The sequence below is a fragment of the Triturus cristatus genome, chromosome 7, assembly GCF_964204655.1.
Source record: "Triturus cristatus chromosome 7, aTriCri1.1, whole genome shotgun sequence".
NCBI lineage: Eukaryota > Metazoa > Chordata > Amphibia > Caudata > Salamandridae > Triturus > Triturus cristatus.
In genome coordinates this window covers 1,052,705,420-1,052,719,364 of record NC_140590.1, presented here as the reverse complement: position 1 = coordinate 1,052,719,364, position 13,945 = coordinate 1,052,705,420, and positions in this window count along the sequence as shown.

Genomic DNA, 13,945 nt, shown 5'->3' with positions numbered 1-13,945 from the left:
CATTATTTATATAAATTAAAATACCAATTAATATTTATTTGATAATGAATGATTATACATACTAATTAATAAATATTAATAATTACTCTATTATAATTAAGTTACTTCCCAGCATATTCCTCTATAAACCTGCAACCCGCTCCTAAAAACACAATTACTATAATTTTCAATTAATTAATTGTTAAAAATTAATAACCAATTAATAATTAATTAATACATTGATTATAAACACAAATAAATACAAATTAATAATAACTTTTTTTAAATTAAATTACTTCCCACCCTATTCCCCTATAAACCCACAACCCACTCCTAAAAAAATGACACAATTAATATAATTATCAAATAATTAATTAATATAAATTAATAACCAATTATTAATAAATTAATAAAATAATAACAAAATATAATTACTATATTATAATTAAATTTCCCCACAACCTGCTGCATAACAAAAATATGCAAAAATTAATTTACATAAAAGTAATTACTGCTAAAAAATTAACACATTCATTTAAAAAAACTACACATACCCAAAAATTACATCACATACTTTTAACACACATATTAAAATACAGAAAACTAATATAAATATCGATATTATTTACAATGATATTTTTACAAACGATATTACTGTCTTCGATATTTTAAAAAACAATATTTCTTACCTTACTGTCAATATTCTGTACCACGATATTCTTGCAGTCCATAGTCTTGTACCTCGATATTTCAAACTCAATATTATGGTAGTTCTAAATAAACAACTCGATATTCTGTCTGTGCACCCTCGATTTTATAACAAAAATCTTTGAATCCATTTAGCAATGCAGAAGGTGCTCATCTCCGCCACACATAGATAAGGGATTTGTGGTATGTGGACCTGTAGACCACATAGGAAAAAAGTAAAAGGCAACTTGGCCACAATCAGGCCAAAGCCTCATTTTCCACTACAGAGTAAGTGCGTTTTGAGTTGGAAAGGGTGTGCTACGCAAAAGTCACTATATTTTTACCTTTTGTGACAATGTAGCTTCTAAACCCTCATTGCTTACATCCATTGTCAAATAGGTCTTTCTGTTAGAATCAAACTTTCCTAAAGATGATGCCGAATGCATAGCATTTTTTACATGCTCAAATTAAGTTTGATAGTCTGCACCCCCAAACATTTTTTTCACACTTTTCATTAACTCTCTGAGACTATAAGTGTCCTCTAAAAAATTCCTGCCTAATTTGGAGATGTACCCCTCCAACTCCAGAAATGACTTCAATGCATCTTTAGTTGTAGGGTGTGGAGATTTTTTTACTGAATCTAAGTGATTTGTCTTGGGTTTGAAACCATCTTCAGAAATGGTAAGTCCTAGGTAATCTAGGGGCATATGTATGAAAGGAAAAAATAGTCGCAAACGCTGCGAATCGCTAAAAACAGCGTTTGCGACTGATTTTTCGCAATTCCATATGTATGACACACCTCCACACAGAAAACTAAGAAATCGCTAAATTAGCGATTTCTTAGGCTGCGAAACATTCAAACTGCGATTTTCCTTGCGAATACTTATTTTGCGATTTCTTAGCTTAGCGAAAATCGCAAACAAGAAATCGCAAACTAAGAAATCGCAAGCGCATGTAAGAAAAAATCGCAAATTGCGATTTCAGGAAAATCGCAATTTAAGAAATCGCAATTAACACCAATTGCTTGCAGGTGGTAAACTGGTGCAAGGTACATAAACCACCCCACAATGCAACAGACCCACCCACAATGGCAGCAATGTTCGTGATAACCAGGAGGCTGCGTATTCGGGCCCTTGCTCAGAGGAGAATGAGACAGGAACGCATATTCAGGCTGCGCATCATCCTGTTCCAGCACACTGAAGAGGACATCTATGACAAGTACAGACTGCACCCACAGACCATAATGGACCTGATTGAGGAGCTGAAACCCTACTTGGAGCACCCTACATGCAGGACACAAACAATTCCCACACATGTGCAGGTCCTGTGCTCCCTGCACCTCCTGGTGTCAGGGAGTTTTCAACGGGTAATAGCGGAGGTTGGTGGGGTGTCACAGAGTGCACTGTCGCGTTTCTTCCATGCCTTCCTAGATGCAATGCTGCAGAGGCTCTCACATCACATTTACTTCCCCACCACCCAACGGGCATTACAGCAAACAAAACTGGACTTCTACCAGATTGCACGTTTCCCCCACGTCATTTGCTGCATTGACGGGACCCATGTGGCCATCACACCCCCAGCAGCAACTGAATATGTCTACGGGAATCGGAAATGCTACCATTCCCTCAATATACAGATTGTGTGCAACGCTAAGTATCTCATCACAGACATCGTACCCAAATACCCCGGCAGTACACATGACTCTTTCATCTTCAGACACAGTGGAATACACAGACGTCTGAGTGCTGGAGAGTTTGGGGAGGGGTACCTGCTAGGTAAATACATGGCACACATCAATACATCCACTACATCACTTGAGGGGGGGGGACATTGACTTACCTATTGTGTTTGTCCATGCAGGTGACAGTGCCTATGCAGTGCGCGACTTCATCCTGACCCCATATCTGGATCCTTCAAATGCAAGTGAGAGGAGCTACAACAGGGCACACAGATCTACACGCTGCGTCATTGAGCGAACCTTTGGAATCCTGAAGAGCCGCTTCAGGTGCCTGCATAAAAGTGGAGGCGCTCTGCAATACAGCCCTGAGACCTGCTGTAAAATTGTGGCAAGCTGTACAATGCTACATAACATGGCAATGAGGAAAGGCACCACAATTGATGTGACCGATACAGACACATCGGATGACGAGCGCCCTGCTCCCCCTGCCAGACCTGCAGCAGGAGTTGGGGCAGCTGCTGGACGCCAGAGACGGACAGAGATCACACAAAACTACTTCTAGGTGAGTAATGATGAAATGAGACAACAAAGCCTGATGATGTGTCAAGTGTTTAATCACACTTCACATGAAAGAAATAGTAGCTGTCCCCAGCACATGTTGTGCACACAGTGAAGGTAAGGCACAAGTAATTGTGCAAACAGCATTTTCGGGTTAATGCACCGTGTTGCAGTGAGTGTCCCCGCAGATGTTCACCTCCTTCGGTGACGTCCAGGCCGAGTGCCCCCCATGGTGTTCCCTTGGCCTGCACCCTGTCTGCCACTGCGGCGTCTTTCCCCTGGCAAGGTGGGAGTGAGGCTGCTGCGACTTGAGGTGTCCTCACTCTCGGCAGAGGCCATTAGTGCGCTGCCACCAGCATTGGCTGTCTGCAGCTGCTCCACAGCAGTGGTTACCTGCGCAAGCCCTCGGGCAATATCCTGGCAGCAATGTGCCATGTCGACCTGCATTGTTACGCTTCTGCGTGTGAGGGTGCTGGTGGAGGTGCATAGGCGGTTCACGGCCTTTGTGTAAGTGTGTAGGCGTGCATTGGCACGTCGGCCAGCCCTGTCATTGGCAGCTTGGGTGTGCCTCAAAGTGGCACAGAGCTCATGGATTGCCCCTGCCATGTTCTTCTGGTCCTTGTGTATGCGGCATAGCTGCCGATTAATTGACCGCAGTGCTTTGCTTTGCAGGCGCTGTTCCTGCAGCATGCTCTGTTCCAGGCCTGAGAACACGGACCCTTCAGCTTCAGTCGCAGTGCTGCTCCTGGGCCTTGATCTGGATGTCTCCTGTGGTCTTATCCTTGCCGTTTGTGTGTCATGACTGGGCGTATGTGACACACCCTGACTCCCCTCTCTCCTGTCGGTGTCATCCCCTGTGGCAGGGAATTCGTCCTCAAATGGAGGCAGTGGGGGCACATGTGCGCGCTTCCTGTGCTGGATTGGCTGCTGCTCTGTGTCATCGCTGGAGTCCGCAGGGTCTGCAGGCTCCTCTCCCTCTGCGCTGTCTTCTTGTGCCATGCCATGTGCTGTGGATGTAAAGGGGACTACATGAGTTTGTGTTATTGTCTGCACGTGGCAATCAATAAAGTTACAACTTTTTTTTGGCTAACCTCTGACACTGTATCATTCACTTATCCCCAACCCACATGTTGCATTTAATTTCGTTAGTGTCATGGACACACAGTCAGACACAGTACTACGAGTCCCATGATGCATTGCTGGGTGTGCTGTAAGACCTGGCCTGGATTGACATTTTGGGAGTTTACTATGCGCATTTGGGGAAGTGTGCAAGGGATGGGGAGGAGTGCAGATTGATTTTGCATGCATCTTACCTTGACTGCTGGATGCAAGGTTGGAGCTGTCTATGTCAGCCACACCACCAACGCTCTCAGGCAGGAGAGTAGACTCCACGAGCTCCTCATGGGGGTTGGCTGCTCTGCAGTGGATGGTCCTCCTCCAGTCTGATTGGCGTCCTTCAGTCTGGCTGCCACCCTCTCCTTGGACCTCTGGGGCATGTCGTACCACCGCTTGTGCAGCTCTTCAATGGTACGTGTGGTGACTCCCACTGCATTCACCTTACTCTGTATTTCTAGCCAGATTTTCCTCTTCCTGGCCTCTGGGACACGCAGTGCCTTCTTGCCGAAGAGGAGCTCATGGCTGCAGACCATCTCCTCAATGAGGACCTCCTGCTCCTTTTCAGAAAACTTATGTTTTCTCTTCCTTTTCTCTGCATCCTTGCCCTGCTGTTGTTTGGTGGAATCCATTGCTGGTTGCACTCTCCTGGGATGCCTCCTCACACTCCCCAAGCAGCCTCTGGGTGTGGCTCAGGTGAGCAGGTGCAGGAAATCACTCCAGTTTCCTGTTTGTGATGTCATCAGGCTGCACCTGGCTTGCAGATTCCCGTTTTTGCGATTTCTTAATTTGCGAATTTCGCTATTAAGAAATCGCAAAGCGGGTGCCTGAGAATTATTTGCGAGTTTTAAGGAATCGCAAATGATTAGCGATTTATTTTTTACATCCCGTTTAGCGAATCTGAATTTGCGAATCGCAAAATATCGCAAATTAGGATTCGCTAAACGGGAGTTTGATACATATGCCCCCTAGTGAGCTAATTCCATGTAAACATTTTTCCAAAACACAGAGGGGCCGATTCCGATTCCGGCCGCAAAACGAACCGACCGACACGGACCCGGACCTAATACCGACCGACACGGACCAGCGCCGTACGACCTGTGCAGTACGATGCAACGCGTGTGAATTACTACCGACACGTACGGAATACAAGCCGTACGACTGAGCCGTAGGGAAAATAGTGATCCGGCCCGAAAACCAACGCGATTATCACCGACCGACACAAACCCGGAATGAAGCCGACCGACCCGTACCCGCGATGTACGATTTGTGCAGTACGATGCAATGCGTGTAAAACCCGACCGACTCGCACGGAGACCAAGCCGCACGACCGACACGCACAGACAACCCGGCACACAAGCAATAGAGACCGCAGCGACCGACGCGTACCAAACACAGAAGATAGGCAGCTTGAACGAGGCGGAGAAGCCCGCACGAGACAACAGCAGCGTCCGTTTCCGTCACATGAACGTCTCCTTCATACCTACAAAACACAAAGGAAAAAAGACAAAAAAGGACCAAACAAGCAGTGACAAAGCCAATAAATACCACACAAAAAAGCATGGGACAAAGACACACCCACCACTCCAACTATATAAAGGACTACAATCACTACCAGCATACGTTGCAAACAGGAGACACAGCCAGCAGCAAACATCAGTACACAGCAACCACAGACACACTCACAACTCACCCATAACACAACCCACACACCATCAGCACCTCATACAAAAGCACACACACATACACCCAGCAAAACCAACACCAATCCACCATCACTTGCACCCTCACACACACATCACTCACCACCACCACCCATTACCATGCCCCAAAGCAGAATCCAAAGTTCACAGATAGTGAGTTAGAAGTGCTGGTAGACGAGATCATCAGAGAAGAGCCACATTTGTTTGGTACATTGGTCCAAAGGACCCCCATCTCACAGAAAACCAAGATGTGGGCGAGGATTGTGGACAAGGTGAACGCACAAGCACCAGCAAGGCGCACAAAGGACGATATCCAGAACAGGTGGTATGACGTGCGCAGGAGGGTCAAGAAACTCATCGAAAAAGATCACGCCCTGAGTCAGTGCACCGGCGGTGGCCCTCCTGCCAAACCAGTCTACTTCAGGACCTGGGAGGAGAAGGTGCGGGACATCCTACCACCAGAGAGCGTCCATGGCCTAACAGACATCCCAAAGCCTGGTGAGTACACAAATAACATACCCAAGATTGTGTGGCAAGGGAACAGTGAAACCATGCACCGCAAGCAAAGATACAGTAACCAATAGATAATCATCCCAAGATGTGTATGCCAGTCAGACAAACACAATACCTGCCATCTCAGAGTGACTGGGAACTGTTTCATGACATGCACCAACTTACAAACAAATAGAGCAAGCCAGTGGCACTAACCCAAATAGACCCTGCCAGACAGTTGCCACCACAAACACACCACCTCACAGTGCAGCTGACTGTCAGGAAGGAATAGTGGGGATGCAGGTGAAGTGAGTGTAGACAAAAGCATGATGGGGCCTGTAGTCACAGATAATGCTCCCCCTCCTGATTGGCCCATCAAGACCTCTCTGAAACATGCCCACATCACAGGGAGTGGAAAATGACTGACAAGATGGCTGACACTGGGTCCTGCTGTGGGGAGCACAAGGCCCTGCGAGGGTTTGTGTGCAAATCAGAAGCAGGACACCACTGACTGACATCCTGAAAGACAACTTGCATGCCCTACAATGGAAGCACGTTTCATGATGGGAAGGAGGACTGACAGCCCTGACCATACTTATCAGCATGGGGAGACACCCCCCTCAACACAAACTCCACACAACTCACTGGGTACAATGCATTGACACACACCTCATTGAAATATCAGCAAAAGATACCCCGTACTGGGTGCTGCTGTGTGAAGCACAGGGGCTCACTTTGGACTTGTAGCCAAACAAACACCAGGATTTCACAGTCAGGCATCTTGCCATTGCTGTCACACCCCCTCACATGGAAGCAGAGTCAAGAGGGAGGAAGTATGTGCATGCTGGAAAGGGGGTGTAGCTAAGAGTATGATGGGACTCGCAGTCACAGACAACCTACACCCACCCACATGGCCCAGCAAGATCAAACTGAACCATACTCGCCTCACAGGGAGTGGGAAGGGACTTACAAGATGTCTGGCACTGGGCTCTGTTGTGGGGAGCACAATGCCGTGCTGGGAAATGGCCAACAACAAACATCAGGACTTCACAGTCAGCCATCTTGCCATTGCTGTCACACCCCCTCACAGGAAAGCAGAGTCAAGAGGGAGGAGTATGGGCATGCTGGGAAGGGTGGTGTAGACAAGAGTATGATGGGACTCACAGTCACAGACAACCTACACCCACCCACATGGCCCAGAAAGATCAAACTGAACCATACTCGCCTCACAGAGAGTGGGATGGGACTGACAAGATGTCTGACACTGGGCTCTGTTGTGGGGAGCACAAGGCCATGCTGGGAAATGGCCAACAACAAACATCAGGACGTCACAGTCAGCCATCTTGCCATTGCTGTCACACCCCCTCACAGGGAAGCAGAGTCAAGAGGGAGGAAGAATGGGCATGCTGGGAAGGGGGGTGTAGCCAAGAGTATGATGGGACTCGCAGTCACAGACAACCTACACCCACCCACATGGCCCACCATGATCAAACTGAACCATTATCGCCTCACAGGGAGTGGGAAGGGACTGACAAGATGTCTGACACTGGGCTCTGTTGTGGGGAGCACATGGCCATGCTGGGAAATGGCCTACAACAGTATCAAACTCTGTCTGTGACAAGCTGGGAAAAAGCAGTGTACAGGCAGGCATCTGTTTGAAAAGTAGATGGGAATTGTCAACTTCCACACTGGTGCTGGCTTCTGGGTGTTGGGGGTCAGTGTTGACCACACAACAGGCAAAGTACCCTGGGAAGGACAGACAAGATACAGTCAAAAGCACAGAAGAACAGGAGAGAAATGCAATACACATGCACAAAACATGTTGCAAGACACCTACACAAACACTAGTTAGCAGTATTACCCTATTGTGGAGTGCACACTACCTGAAGGGACACATCACAGCACGCATCCAGTCAAGTGGCGCACAGACACACTCAGACAGCAACAGAGCTGGCACAACACATTCCAGGCTACCTCCATACATTCACATAACAACCATGGAAACTCACATTCAGGTGAAGAAGTTGTTGATGAGCTGTGAGCCGACGTCACCATCATCTTTATCATCACTGGCATCTTGGCCCAGGCTGGGATCCTCCACAGGTGCCGGACGTTGGTCATCCTGGATGAGAGGCACTCCCTTCTGCACCGCCATGTTGTGTAGCATACAGCAGACAAGGATTATTTTGCACACCTTTGCAGGCCCATATGGGAGGGCCCCTCCGGTCATGTCCGGGCAGCGAAAGCGGCTTTTCAGGAGGCCGAATGTCCGCTCAATCACCCTCCTACTCCGACCATGTGCCTCATTGTAGCGCAGCTCGGCTGGTGTCACAGGGTTCCTGAGGGGTGCCAGCAACCACGGCATGTTGGGGTATCCGGAGTCACCTACACACACAAAAATGAACAAGTAGCTGAGTTTTGTAGGAGTGCGGAATACAACATTGACAAACACACACAATGAGAAACAGTCAGTACACACCGACAAGCCAGGCATGCTGAGCTGGCATCTGTGACATCAGCGTTGCAATGCGACTACTCCTCATAATGTAGGCATCGTGCGCAGAACCAGGGAACCGTGCACACACATGTGTGATTGAAATGTCAGCAAGACAGACCACCAGAGCATTGATCGAATGGTAGTGCTTCCTGTTACAGTATGCCTGCTCATGTGCCTGTGGTGGTATCAGGGCAACATGTGTCCCATCAATAGATCCGATGACGTTCGGCATCCTCCCCAGTGTATAAAAGGCATCTTTTATTTCAGGAAGTTCAGATGGGCTTGGGAACTTGATATACAGGTCGAGGAATTGCAACATCCCCTCCAAGACATCGCATAGCACCCGACTAAACATTGTTTGTGACATCCCACCAGCAGTAGCCACAGTGTACTGGAGGGTACCAGTAGCAAAGAAGTGCAGGGCTGCCATCACCTTCACCTCTGGGGTCAGTGCTGTAGGGTATGTCCGACCAGGTAGCAGATGTGGCGCCAACTGCTCCTCCAACTCCGCAATCAGTGGCCTGGTGAAGAAGTACCGTCTGATGCAGTCACGTTCCTGCATGGTTGCAAGGTCTGGGAACGGCCGATGGACAGCTGGTGCCCTGCAGTACAGAGATGCACAAAGGAAGATTGTCAGTTCATCCACCCATGTGGCCATGACCACAATCAATATCACATGCTAGTTCATGACATTACACAATGTACTGAAGTGTGTGCTGTTGGTCATGGACATATATGTCACCTATAAGACCACCACCTCACATCTCAATTCCACATGTCCACATGAGTCCCATGTAGTGCAATGGCTAATCATCTGGCTGTGTCACCCAACCTATGTGCTGCTGCAACGTTCCAAACACACACCACAGTGATAATTGAGGCCTCATGTCTCCCAGGCATCACAGATCTATGCCATGCAGAAACCCAGGCTCCCTGTATTGCCTCATCAACACAGCAATGGACATGGCGTAGCACATACACACCACAAGGCAAGCGTAAGTCCCACAGGTAGTGGCCACTGTTGGTCCTGCCGGCCGACATGTACGTCTCTTAGACACACACCCCATCAAGGTTGATGCATATACCACATGGATGTGGAGACTGTCACCCATTGGGAACATTTGATCAGACACATCTGAGACACAACATGCACACAGACTGTGGGTGCACATCAGTATTATGGCTACAGGTATCACTGTGACGCACATGCCATCACCCCCAGGACTCAGGGTGTATGTGACCTGTCTTAAACATATCCAACCTGACACTGTGTCCGTGACTCATGCCCATTACTGTCCAATTGCACATCACAGTGGTAATGTGCACAACACACAAAGGATTCTGCACACATGTACACATGCACAGCCTGAGAGTGGCTGCATAAAGTGCCAGCCAAAAAAACAGATGTGGCCCCCCCCAAACACCCAGGGAATGCAGCCTTACATGCCATGGGACACTGTGTGGCCAATGCTGTAGAGTGGTAGGTGTGCACAGGTGTCCCTGGCCAGTATATGTGTGTTACATCCGTATAATAGTCACACTAATGAGGCCTGACGCGAGTGACAATGCGTACGCATTGCACGGGTCATGTCCGAGCCGTGCGTACGCTTTGTCATTGAATGCAATGAGGTCCGACGCGGGTGATAATGCGTACGCATTGTACGGGTCATGTCCGAGCCGTGCGTACGCTTTGTCATTGAATGCAATGAGGTCCAACGCGGGTGTCAATGCATATGCATTGCACGGGTCATATCCGAGCCATGCATAGGCTTTGTCATTGAATGCAATGAGGACCTATGCGGGTGACTATCATGCATACGCGTCGGACAGGCATGGTCCGAGACAGGCGTACGCCTTGGCCATTGAATCGTATGGAGACGGGTGCCTGTGTATATTCAAAGTACGCGTTATACAGTCAGTTGAACGAGCCGGGCGCACCCATTGGCTCCGGAATGTCATGGAGATGGATGCGGATTCAAAACTTGTACAGGTTGTGCACTGGAAATTCAGTTGGATGCCTACAACAATGTTGCAATTTCAAGTGTTCCATGAAGGTGAAGATTTGAACGATGCGGAAGGCGTGTACGAGTCGTACTTTTAAATGGATTGGCCAGATTCATAGAATGCAACCGTGTTGGACCTATCACTTGGGACACATGGCACAGATTCTGCCTCTGCAGCACAGATATAAGGCTGGCTGGCCTCCAGGGAGCTCACTTGCCTGCACTACATGCTACTGGACCACATCCCTGCTACCACTGCTGCTGCCTATGCATCCTCTGGCTCCTGCTATGGCACCAACTCTGGAGAGGGCCCCAGCCTTCACTGAGGAGGAGAACCAGGCCCTGCTGGACGGGCTCCTTCCACAGTACAGCAAGCTCTATGGGAAACCAGGGGAGCAGGTGAGTGTGCAGTCCACTGACTTCCTAATTATGCAGTGTGTACACCAGTGGCAAGCATTCTCAATGACTACTTTCATCCCCCAAAGTGTGTGGGTACATGTAATGAATAGGTTTCCTGCTGCTAAAGTGCATTATTGCAAGCTTAAACTATCCAGGCATTGTTAACATGTCAGACATGCAGGTGATTTTTCCTTCCCCATGGTTGCACTACCTGTGTAAATTATTTCCCTTTGTGATGATGACATGTATATCCAAATGTGTGCTGCACAAATCTGGGGAATGTGTGTTAATGTACTTTTCACTTTGTCATCCTCACAGGTTGATGCCCACCAGAAGCAGGAGATCTGGCTGACCATCGCCTGGGCTATTTGTTCTGTGGGGGTCTACAAGCGCCGGATCTGCAACTGCCAGAAGAGGTGGCAGGACCTTCGGGGCTGGACCCGGAGGATAGCTAGAGTCCAGCTGAAGCTGTCACCTCCACGCAGGAGGGGTGGACACCGGACCCTGACTCCCCACATGCTCTGGATACTGGCGGTGGTCTTCCCGGACCTGGATAGGCAGCTGAAGGTCAGACAGCAGCAGGAAGGGGGTAAGTCCATGCCTAATCTGTGTTCTATGTCTGACATGCTAATTGCAGTCTTTTGGCCTGGTCACACTTCCACATTACGTAGGTCTTGTTGTCCAATACTCAGGTCCCTCAATTGTTTGATGCACCCTCCTCATCTGTTCCACAGCTGGGACTCCTACAGTCTGTTGCTTGTGTCACTAGGGCACTGTGTCCCTGCAGTCAGCTATGCTTCAGCTACCGGTCAGCATCTGGTTCCGTGACTCTGTTGTGTGTTACATGGGTGGGTCAATTGTTTACACAATGCCTGAGATCTGACATGTGATCTGTGTGTGCCCTTGAGATGTTTACCAATTGCTGATCTGACTCGCAACATGTGGCTGGGGTGTTCCAAAAAAACCCATGCAGCAGGGGACTCCAATTTTGGGGCCTCAGGAGTATGTATATCAAGTATGTCGCACTTGCTTAGCCACCTGACTACTGTCCAGGGCCAAACACTGTTTCATGTAGAACTGGCCAGTCATGGCTCCTCAAGGGCATTTAGAAACACTATGTAATACCACTCCTGTGTATGAAATTGCAGGTTGTGCTTAGTGACATGTGCCCTCAGGTGTCTGCCTCTGTGTCATTAGGGTGTGGCCTGTTGTTATGTACAACTGGGGCGTCCATGATTGAGAGTGTCAGCATGACATCTGAGATGTGACTGTGAGAGACAAGACCTGTGTGACATATAGGTGTGTGATCATCTGACAGCACACAATGGTGTATGCAACTGTGTCCTTCATGCAGCTGGGTTACATGCAGGGCAGACTGTGATGTGTTAGTGTGCAGGGATTTGTGTTTGCAGAGACTCATATGTATGATTTGCATGATGTGGGGTCTTCTGGGTCCTGGATATGTTTTATGCATGGGATGGGCAAGTGTGCCGGTCATCTGCAGAGTTAGCTTTACCCCTGAGCTAGGATTGTGAGTCAGTGCATATTGTTGTTGTCTGGATGCCTGGCCCCTGTGACAGGAGACAGTGTTGACTGATTTCAGGGCATCCCAGTGCCATGGCATTGAACTTGCTATGAGTGATCCTGCATTGTGTTCAAATGTGCACCATGCACCCTATTATGGCATTGCCCATCAGGACATGGGTACATCATAGTGTGTGTTGCTGGCATGCATCACAAGCATGTGAAATGAGTCTCTGCCCATCCCTTCATCCGGACACCTGTACTGAGTCAATAGCAAGAGATGTGCTGTGTATATAGTGACATACTCCTACAAGTTCACTTGCATGTACAACTAATGTGTGGGTGGTGCATGTTGGCACATTGGGGTGTTAGCATCCAACATGCAACGGACATATGTATGAAAGTCAAGGAGGGATATGTTGGCCATGGTTGACGATGAGAATGACAATTGTCTTATCCTAAACAGTGTTGGCACTTTGAGCTGTGTTCAGCTGATGATGCCAGGGCTTGCCCTGTGATGTGATGTACTCACTGTGGTGTGTGCAGTCGGTGCAGGTGACTGATGTTGTTCTCTTACTTCCTATTCCTATCCAGATACATCCACAGCCACAGGAGGGGACAGCTCCACGGACCAGGAGGAGCCACAGAGCCTGACAGGGACAGAAGGAGAGGAGTCGGGTGGACCCAGTGGCACGGAGGGCGAGTGGAGCCATACAAAGGATTCGTCAGCACCATCACCCCCAGCTGAGGGCCACAGCAGCTAAGAGGATGACTCCCTTGTGGAGGTGGGTGTCAGCAGCCACCAAACCCCAGCTAGTGAGGCAGTCCCCGCCACCGCCACCACCACCCTCCCATCGGCTCCCATCCCAGAGGTCCCTGTGGGCTCCCGTGTTCTTGAGCATGTCTCCTTTGTGCCAGGCACCGCACCCCCTGCCCCTGTGTCCCCTGCTGCCCTTAGTGAGGAGTCTGTGGACTTACTTCGAAAGATCCATGTAGGGCAGACGTCGATGCTGAAGGTCCTCCATGCACACACAGGCCTGTTGACACAACTGGTGTCATTCATGGAGGGCATTTCCTCGGGCATGTCTGCCCTACAGAGGACCAATCAGTCCGTGGCCTCCTCCCTGACGGCAGCAGTGTCCCTCCTCCAACAGTCCCGCACCCCTCCTACCCCTGCACCACCCACGATTCCTAGCACCCTACCTGTCCCAAGCACAGAAACCCCCAAACCAAGGTTTACAGAGACACACACAGTCATCCACAACCACTCTGCAGTCCTCCGAGACCTCTCCCTCCCAGCCCCCTTCCCCTT